Source organism: Epargyreus clarus, unplaced genomic scaffold (assembly GCF_041222505.1).
Source record: "Epargyreus clarus isolate Ecla_fem2 unplaced genomic scaffold, WU_Ecla_fem_2.2 ptg000005l, whole genome shotgun sequence".
In the NCBI taxonomy this organism is placed as follows: Eukaryota; Metazoa; Arthropoda; class Insecta; order Lepidoptera; family Hesperiidae; genus Epargyreus; species Epargyreus clarus.
Genome location: NW_027332213.1, coordinates 14749260 through 14759438, shown reverse-complemented (window position 1 = coordinate 14759438; position 10179 = coordinate 14749260).

Here is a 10179-nt window from a genome sequence, read left to right as displayed (position 1 = left end):
AAAATATTTCTTGGTTGAAAATCGAGTCTGCTGTTTACTTTAATTCTTTTAACATAAATGTACACATTCGGAGACGCACAGAATATTAAAGATTTTCACAACTTACTACTGAAATTACGTCATTAAATGATAAGAAAGTTTGTTTATATAATACAATATGTTTTGTACTATTATAAGAAAGTATGTATTCAAACAAAAATAAAGACTACTCAGTTTTAATATTGTAATTACTAAGTATTTAAACTTAGTAGCAGTATTTACCGAATATAACGGTAGCATATTAGGTATTTGCTCTTAGGCATCGTAAAATCTGTTTCTTTAAAATTACATGACGTTATATTAATTTACAATCTTCCCAAATAGTCGCAGAAATTTTATGTTTTTCTAAATAATACTTTTAAAACACTCAACTCAAAGAATTTCATATCTAATAGTTAATATGTACATTGTAATACTTTGAATTACAGTATATAATTAATAATGTATCATTTTATTACGACGATCAGTGATTTAAATAATTATTTAGGTATCAATTATGTTATCAGAAAGAGTTCAACTACTGGTCACGTTTATATGTACGTATGTGATAGCGCCTAGCCACCTATAAAGTATATTTTAATATTTATTAGAATGATAATTATGTATTAGTAAGTTGCAATTATTAATTAGGAATATTATTAAACGGTTTTATAGGTTTCACATTATTTATATGTCTGTCCAATTGTCTACTTGTCAAACTTATTTCTTATGAATAAAGAAATGTTTTATTTTCATTGACAATTTTAATTACCCATACTCCTTTATGCCTAGTCTTCTTGTCTACAAAAAGTAAACGGAAACATAAATGCTATCGATAAGTATCATAAAAAATAAAAATAACAGTTACAACCAACATCGTAAATAAAATAAATGTAAGAAAACGAATGCAACGTAATAAATGTATAAGAATAACAGGTGTTGTATAGACAAGGTCCATAATGCACTGAAGAAACATGTTGTAGGCGGTATATACAACTCTGTAGATCTCCAAAATTAAATACAATTCCCTCCAGGGAAGTTCCGCACGTCTCTATACCGTAGGTCTCCCATTCACCGGTCGGTTCATTCACTTGAAAAATAATTAATGTTGTTATTTTCTAGTATAACTACTTTCTAATATAAGCATGTTTCTACCACTGAGTTCTGGTACTTTCTAGCTTGAGAATATTCGCGAATGTTCTTCAGTATCAAAAATAGTCCGCTAATTAAACAAACCTAATGAAATAAAAAGCTTAAGGCAGATTAAAACTAGAGATGCACCGAATAACCGAATACCAAATAATATTCGGTTTAACCTTTACCGAACCGAATATTCGGCCGAATTATTCGGTTTACCATTTCTTTATTGTCAATTTGCAAGTTATGTGTGTTCATTCACACTTTAGAAATGTTGATTTGAGTTTTAGAAATGAATACTGATTTTAGGTTTAAAATAAATGTTGTCTATACTAACTATCGATTAAGTAATAAATGTATTGACCTCAGATTTCAAATTAAATGTTGATTTGAAGTTTAATTGCTTTATTTTATTAACTTTATTCAACATATTCTTCATAGAATTTGAGTTTGACTTATAATATAACATAAATCTTATATAAGAGGTTTTTTGATTTAGTCCTGTACCATGTCGTGTATACAAAAAAATAGAAATAATCTAACCGCATATATTCGGCACTAAAACCGAATAATTCGGCCGAATACAAATAGCAAAAAAGATGCCGAATACGCCAAATACCGAATAACAAACGAATATTCGGCGCATCCCTAATTAAAACATAATAAACAGAACGCATTTTTCGGGTTTCCTACATGTAAGTATAAAATGTTTGTTACTACTTAGGATAGGTACCTACCAAAAATGGAGTAGACAGGTCGTCAACCAGTAATGTCCGACTGTTGGGTACGGGTCGCCTCCCAAACTGAGTAAAGGCGTAGTTCATAGTCAACAAATGGTCAATATGGCAAAGTATGAATTGCTAGACTTCAAAATTCACATAACCTTAGAATTGTTATCTTTTTTCAGAACTCTCCGTTCAGAAAAGGAAATAGGGTACCGTTCATCCTGAAACAAGTACCGTATTACCGAGGAAAAGGTAAAAACAAACTTATCTTTTATCCTGAAGATCTTAATGATAATGTTATCAAATGATCGTCATCGACCTCGACCGCGAGCGAACCCGCGGGTAAAAGTTAATTATAACATACGGAAATAATTTTCGTTTTAGGTAGAAGCAACCTCACGAAGCAAATGAGATGTTGAAAGTAGGTCATCTTTCATGGTTAATTTGTCCAATTCGAATCGGATGTATGGTGGATAATTTTCTATTGCCTATGTCCGTGTCCCGGAAATCATTAACTAATTACGGCCTAGGATGTTTTTATTAAGTTATTAAACGCTTGGCCGTTTCTTAGAACGGAAGAATTGGTAGATTGGAAGTAATTTTGTGAGGCGAAAGCGGTTGGGCTGTTTGGTCCGATGGCCGCACCATCACTTTGAAGTTTATAAGTATTTCCGACAAAACAAATAATAATAATTCCGTGAAATGTAAAATCTTCATAAACTACAGCTGTGTTTCAAATCTCATTTCGAACTATAGTTATATTGCAAGTTTAGTCAGCGACAAGGTGCTAGTCCGCTCTGAAGTTGTTGCGAGCAGTCATACAATTTGTTATGACGACGCGATTCATTTTCTATATTCAGACCGGACTAGCAGTTTTACGCGGATTACTTACTAGAGTAGGTATAATATTTTTAGGTATGTACTATTTAGGTACATAGATAAAATAAAGATTTTAATCATCTTTTAAGTTCCGAGGTATTTTTATTTTTTTATGACAATATATCTAAAGCAGTGATAGCCTAGTGGTTAAGAAACTCGGCCTCTCGATCAAGGGGTCGGAGGTTCAAATCCCAGGCACGCACCTCTGATTTTTTAAAGTTATGTGCGTATTAGAAATTAATTATCACTTGCTAAACGGTGAAGGAAAACATCGTTAGAAAACCTGCATACCTGACAGATTTATAAAAAAAAATCTCAAAGGTATGTGAAGTCTACCAATACGCACTTGGCCAGCACGGTGGCCTAATCCTTCTCATTATGAGAGGAGAACCGTGCCCAGCAGTGGGACAATAATGGGTTGATGATGATGATGATGATGATATCTACACAATTTTCGTATTTCCAAATGAGTTCATTAGCTCTAAATAGTTAAATATGCATTGCAAATATTATAATTAAATAGCCCCTTATAGTCTTAATGCTGCAAGTATTATAAATAGATACTTTGCTTTTTTGTTTTGACAGGCGTTCGTGTATAGTAATAGCAAAATTGCATCGAAAATTACGCAGTTGTGATATAAGCCCTATTGTAAACGTCCCTCTCGAGCACTTGAACTCACAATGCTAAGGAAAAATATGTCTTTCTTACTGCACCTTTCAAAGCAGAATTCAGTAGCGGTTAATACTGCTGTTATAAGGCAGAAATAGATGTGGCGGTGGTAACACCGGAGTCGCGAACACCATTATATAAATGACTAGCTGACCCGGCAAACTTTGTACCGCCTCAAAATCTATTTATTAAATATATTTCATATAAAACATAGCCTATGTTACTCGTGGATAATGTAGCTTTCGAATGGTGAAGAATTGTTAAAATCGGTCCAGTAGTTTTTAAGCCTATTCATTACAATCAAAAAACAAACAAAGTTTCCCTCTTTATAATATTAGTATAGATTTACTCGGGGTTATACAATACTCGCCATAAATACCTTCTTGGTCAGTATCTTGCGCGAATAATAATAATGCATCTATATTCGTGAGCCACGTTTACATTTATTTATTTATTTATTTATTTATTTATTAAAGGTTGCCAACATTCATTACACCTTTACATTTTAAATTATACAATACACAAAAGTACAAGGTAAGTGCTAGAATAATTATAGGCAAAGACAGCATGAAAACAAGACATCAGTTTACACAAAAATAAGGTTGAATTAAATTATATTAACATTAAATTAAATTACAAATATAGATTGTATATGACAGTGGAACAGAGATTAAAATAATCCATACATTACAAAATTGCATACAATTTAAAATATATCAAAAAAAAAAAAATTAAAACACAATTTAATTAATTATTAAGTTATCCAGAGATTGCAAAAAGTTTATTTTTAAGGCTACGTGTGGTGTCCAGAAATAGGTCCAATTCTATAGTTTTTACAGTCTTATTATATTCCCTAATAATTCTGTTTAAAGGAGAATTTGTGCCCAAGTTAGAGTTACATGGTATGTCTTTAATAATGTTGAACCTTGAGCATCTTGGAATCTTATATGGGATGGAAAAGTTTAAGGATGTTAATAGTTCCGACACGTCCAAAGAGCCATTTACAAGCCTAAAAAGAAACACCATGTCCAGCATACGTCTTCGATCCTTTAATGTTTGCATTTTAAAAAAAGTCAATCTGTCGTTATAGGAGATAATTTTATTTGCCATATTACACGAGTAAATTAGGTGCCTAAGAAAACGTCTCTGTACGCTTTCAATACGTTTGATATAAATTTCATAGTATGGGTTCCAGGCTACGCTACAATATTCCAATCCGCTACGAACTAAAGAGTTATATAAAAGGATTTTTGTTTCGCTAGCTTTAAATTCGCGAATATTGCGTAAAACGAAACCCAGATTTTTGAACGCTTTTGAGCAGACAGTGTCTATATGAGTGTTGAAGCGTAGCTTACTGTCTAGTGTAATGCCGAGATCTGTTATACTATTTACTTGGAGTAATGAAGTGTCTCCAACTTTGTATTCGTTAGAAGAATCGTGTTTCTTGCGCGAGAAACGAATATAGTTACACTTGGACACATTTAGGTGCATACCGTTATTCCCACACCAAGCTACTAATTGATTAAGGTCTTTTTGTAACAGCACCGCTTCCAAGGAAGAGTTTACAGGCCTAAAAAACTTTAAATCATCTGCATATAAGTAATATTTGGACTGGGCGAAGCAACCACCTATGTCGTTAATGAAAACATTAAAGAAAAGTGGACCCAAATGTGAACCTTGTGGTACTCCAGAATGTGCTAAGAACGATTGCGAAGAGTAACCATTAGCTACTACACGAGATTCCCTATTTGTCAAATACGAATCACACCAACTCAGAAGTGGTTCAGCAATTCCATGAATTGAAAGCTTATGACGTAATACTTTGTGGTTTACTCGATCGAATGCCTTGCTGAAATCGGTGTAAATCGCATCGACTGAAGAGCGCTGGTCGAGTGCCAAGGACACATCATTAATAAAACACGTAAGGTTAGAAGTTGTAGACCTAGCTTTCAAAAAGCCATGCTGACGAGTATTCATAATGGGTTTAAGGTGCCAAGTTAAAATAGGATGAATTAGCTGTTCAAAGACTTTAGCCAGCACGGGAAGGATCGATATGGGTCTGTAGTTCTCTATTAGGTCCTTTCTACCCTTCTTGAAAATAGGAACTACAAGTGCCGACTTCCAGCACGTAGGAAAAATGCCACTTGACAAGGACTTGTTATATATCATTGTCAGCGGTCTAGCTAATGCTTGAGCGCATCTAGATACGAAGACCGAAGGTATCTCGTCAGACCCTGCACCCTTATACAAATCAAGTCTTTTTAAAACCTTTAAAACTTGATCGTCTTTAAATTTTATTAATGTAAGGTAGTTACTCGTCAGCATATCTACCCGATCGCTAGGACCTGAAGAAGGATAGTCAAAAGGAACAGTACTAAAAGCGGCAGAGAAGTTCTTAGCAAACAGATTGCAAATATCATTTCCGTTGGTAGCAGTGCTGCTATCAAGAGACATTTCAGCGGGATACAAATTCTGACTCTTTTTTTTATGCTTTATAAAAGACCAGAAAAGTTTGGGGTTAGATTTGAGATTCTGTTCAAGTCGATGTATGTAAGCGTTATAGCAGTTAGTCATTTCATGATCAGCACGTTTCTTTGCTAAATCAAAAGATAGTCTATCCAGAGGGTTGTTGTTAAATTTTCTAAGTTTATTTCTATACTTTAGTTTTTCGCGCAAGATCCCGATTAATTTATTAGAAAACCATATTGGATACTTTTTACTTCTGCTCTTCGACTTGGGACAATACTTAGTAATAGCAGAACGAATATGAGTATAAAATATGGCGACCATTTCGTTAACGGATGTACAGCTCTGAAACTCATTTTCCCAACCGATCATATTAAGTTCATTAACAATTTGAGCGTAGTCTGCTTTGTGAAAACAAAAATGTTCTTTTATTTTTGGCTCTAAAACCTTGTTGGTATTACGAAAAATGTTAATTTGTAGAGGTGGATGCGAAGGGTCTATTACTGATAGCGGGTCACTAAGAGATAAACATGAGATATTTATATTGCTAAGCACTAAGTCCAAAATTTTATTTTTATTATTTATTATATTATTATATTGTTTTAAATTATATAGAGAAGTAAAGTCCATTAAGAGAGATGAAAATATGCTGCCCGAGGCAGTTGTTTTGTGAGAATTAGGGGTTGCAGATGAGTGCCAGGGAATAGATCCCAGATTAAAGTCGCCCATTAATAAAGTATTAGTATCATTATTGTGGTCCATGAATAGATTAGCATTATTGATAAATTCTTCTAAAATATGTCTTTGTACTGGTGGAGGTAAGTAGACAACGCATAAATTCAGTATGTCAGCTTTACCTAAGTCATTTTGGCTCTCTATTTGCACCCAAAGATCCTCACATTTGCTCTCGTATTCGTGCAGGCGTTTTGAAGGAAACCGTTTGGATACCGCTATTAAAACGCCACCTCCATCTTTATAATTGTGAAACCCACTAGTTTCTCTATCCCGCCTATACACGATATAACGACTATCAAATAATTCAGAATTGAAGACGCTGCTGTTCAACCATGTTTCAGTCAATGCCACCACATCATAATTATTGCACACAATATTATTAAAGAAATCTATTGTTTTAGTTCTTAAACCTCTAACATTTTGATAATAAAAATTTAACATATAGAAAAACAATAATTAATAGAAACTTTGCAATGTCGATAAAAATAAATAGGTAATAACAAAAAATATATATTAGAAAATTAATAAGCTGCAAAGGAGATCCGAATAATTATAATAAGTTATTTAGTACAGTTATATCTTTCACTAATATATAATTAGAATTGTCAGTCTTTCGAAGGTATACTTTCCCGTCGCGTACCCAACAATATCTGTAGCTTAATTCTTTGGCCTTAATGCGGGCCTGAGCGTGAAGCTGCTTAGTTTGCGGGGTGAGATGTTCACACACATATATTGCACCTTTTTGATTACCGCCGCACCCCAAGTGGCTGGTGCTGAGTTTGTCCGTGGGATTGTTGCGATTGAACTTTATTGCACTTGCTAAAAAGGTGTCGCGAAGACGACGGCTACTAAATCTTACTAAAACTGAGCGTGGTCTAGGGCTTTTTGAATTTTGTTTAGCAATACGGGCGCAGTAATGTAAGTCAGTCTCAGATAGTGGACACTTGATGGTATTAGCTAGTTGCTTAACTGTGTTGTACAAGTTCTCGTTTTTGTTTTCTGGTACGCACTGTATCTCGATATTACAAACGCGAGACAGCTGTTCTGTGTGGTTCACACGCTTTACTAGGTCTTCTGTCACCGCTCTTAAATTCTCGTTTTCACTTTTGAGTGTGGTCATTAAGGTCTTCTGTGCTTCGCACTCCCGAATTAAGTTTTTGTGTTCAGTGTTAAAATGAGCCAGCGTTTCGTGTACTCTATTTAATTGAGCCTGGATGTCACTGAATTGAGTATTGAACTTACTGTTTAACTCTTCTCTAATTATGTCGCGAATTACATCTGCAGAGATGCAATCACAAGTAGCCAAGGAACGGGTCTTCACGCGTTGAGTTACGTTATCGAGGTATGGAGAAGGAGATAACTCGGTCTGCTTGAGTGTAGATGCCGCCACAGGAGAAGAACGCACTGTCTTATTCGTTTTGTCGACAACTTTGGGTTCTTTAGAACCGGAACATTTATTCGTATTCATTGCAAATAACTTGTTTACGCCGTCGACGTCGATGACAGCTGTGTATGGCGTAACAATTCTTATCTGCGAACGTTGCGAGCGGGCGACGATTGAGTTGCGCAGGTCAGTTACGCGGCCGTTACTAACAGCTTTAAGATTGTTTTGCAATTATTTCAATAACCACTGGACAGAATATAATAAATGATATGTCCATAGAACGGGTAACACTTCAACTATGTAAATATATAAGTTTCAACACGATCAACACACTAAAACTACTTTACGATTTTAAAATTTGCGGAGTAACATGAATACGATGTCTATTACGTTGGCGTCGGTGTTGCCCCGATATCAATATCGTTATCATATTCGTTACTGTTCGGCAAGATTATGATTATGAAGTTTTAAGCTTGTTCGCGATATTGTATGTAGCTTAAGGATAAAACTTAAGAGGAAAATTAACTAATCAAGTACTAAGTATAATTACAAAGTATGATGAAACTGTGTTCGGTATATAAAATCGTCACTTATGACGATAGTGAAGTTTTCCTCATGCAAAGATATGCATAGATTGATGGCATTCTAGTGCATGGGCGATTCCAAGTCACAAAGTATTTGAAGCCCGTTTATTTATCAATATCCCGGAAAAGATAACATACGTAACACAAGTTTCCTATAAAATAAAAAGAAATATGAATTTACTGTCATTGTTTTTCATGCGTGCAATAAGACAGTAACTAGTTATATTGTTTTAAATATATAGTTTAGGAACATCGGTTAGTTAAAGTAATTACTGTTTTTGATGTTGTTTCTATAAGTTTGTTTAATTGAATTCAGAGTACCTACTAAATTGATTATAATCGCATTTAATTACCTTTGTGTAAGCTTAGGACATCTTTATAATTACGGAGGCATATCATAGCGGTAAGTTGGTTTGCAGGCTTTTTCATTATTATCTTTATCCAGGTATTCTCATTTTTATGTTGATACTTCACCGATCTTAAAGGTTTTTTTATAATATTTACGTAGCAGACAAGCGTGCAGTCCACCTATTGGTAAAAAGTTAATGTGGACATGGACATGTGTAATCAACCATCATAGATTAGTAAAGATACTTCGCCGCCTTGAAATTGAATGAAGCCACAAACGGCTTATTAGTAAGTTCTTTATTTGAATTCTTGACAAATAAAAACATTTTTAGAGAAAATTTACGAATAAATAACTAATGCTGCGCTATTTACATAATAAATAAATAATTATTTCAAATATTTTAGGGACATTTAGCACGGAGACGTGGACAATCTTTTTTACGCAAATATTTCAATTCTCAAAACTGGTTACATTTTCTTGTTAGGAGTGAGTAGGTAATCTTTACTAATCTATGTCAATCATAGATAAGAATAGATTCTTACCCGATGTTGGTCACAGGCGTTGTTACCTCTTAAGACTAAGTCGGAATGCCTCGGATAAATAAATTATCCTTACCACACCCTTCAAAGTAGAACATAGCAGCGTTTAACACTGCTGTTATTGGGTGTTACTGTAGCTTTCCATGTCCTCACTCTCATTGAGTTTTATTGCAAATAATTTTCTGAGGAGACCCAGCCTGCGACATAAACCTTTGTCCTCATATGCTTTCGACAAGCTGGTCCAGGCTTCATGTGCTGACTTCGCGATGCGTATGTGTGGAATCACTGATGATTCAACAGACAAAGCAATTCGGGCTAACGCTTTCTGTTGTTTCTTACTATCATCTTCCTTATTTTCCACGCATTCCCACAAATCTTCTTGTATTAAAATTATCTTCACCATGAATTTCCAGGAAATGTAATTTTCCATTCCTTTTAATTTTTCAAAGGAAATAAAATTCGAAGACATTTTGTAAAAATTCGCCGTATTTTGTTTTTGTAGGCGACTTTTATTTTTAGAAGATATTATTCAATATTATCCAATATTAATATTCGCGCGGTGTTCTTGGAGACTGGGCCCATAACCTGAAGGAGTTATAGGATAATATAAACGAACTTGCAGGATTAATCACGATATATTACTTGGAATCTGTACACTACATTATACATACACTTGACAGACAGACTGATCAA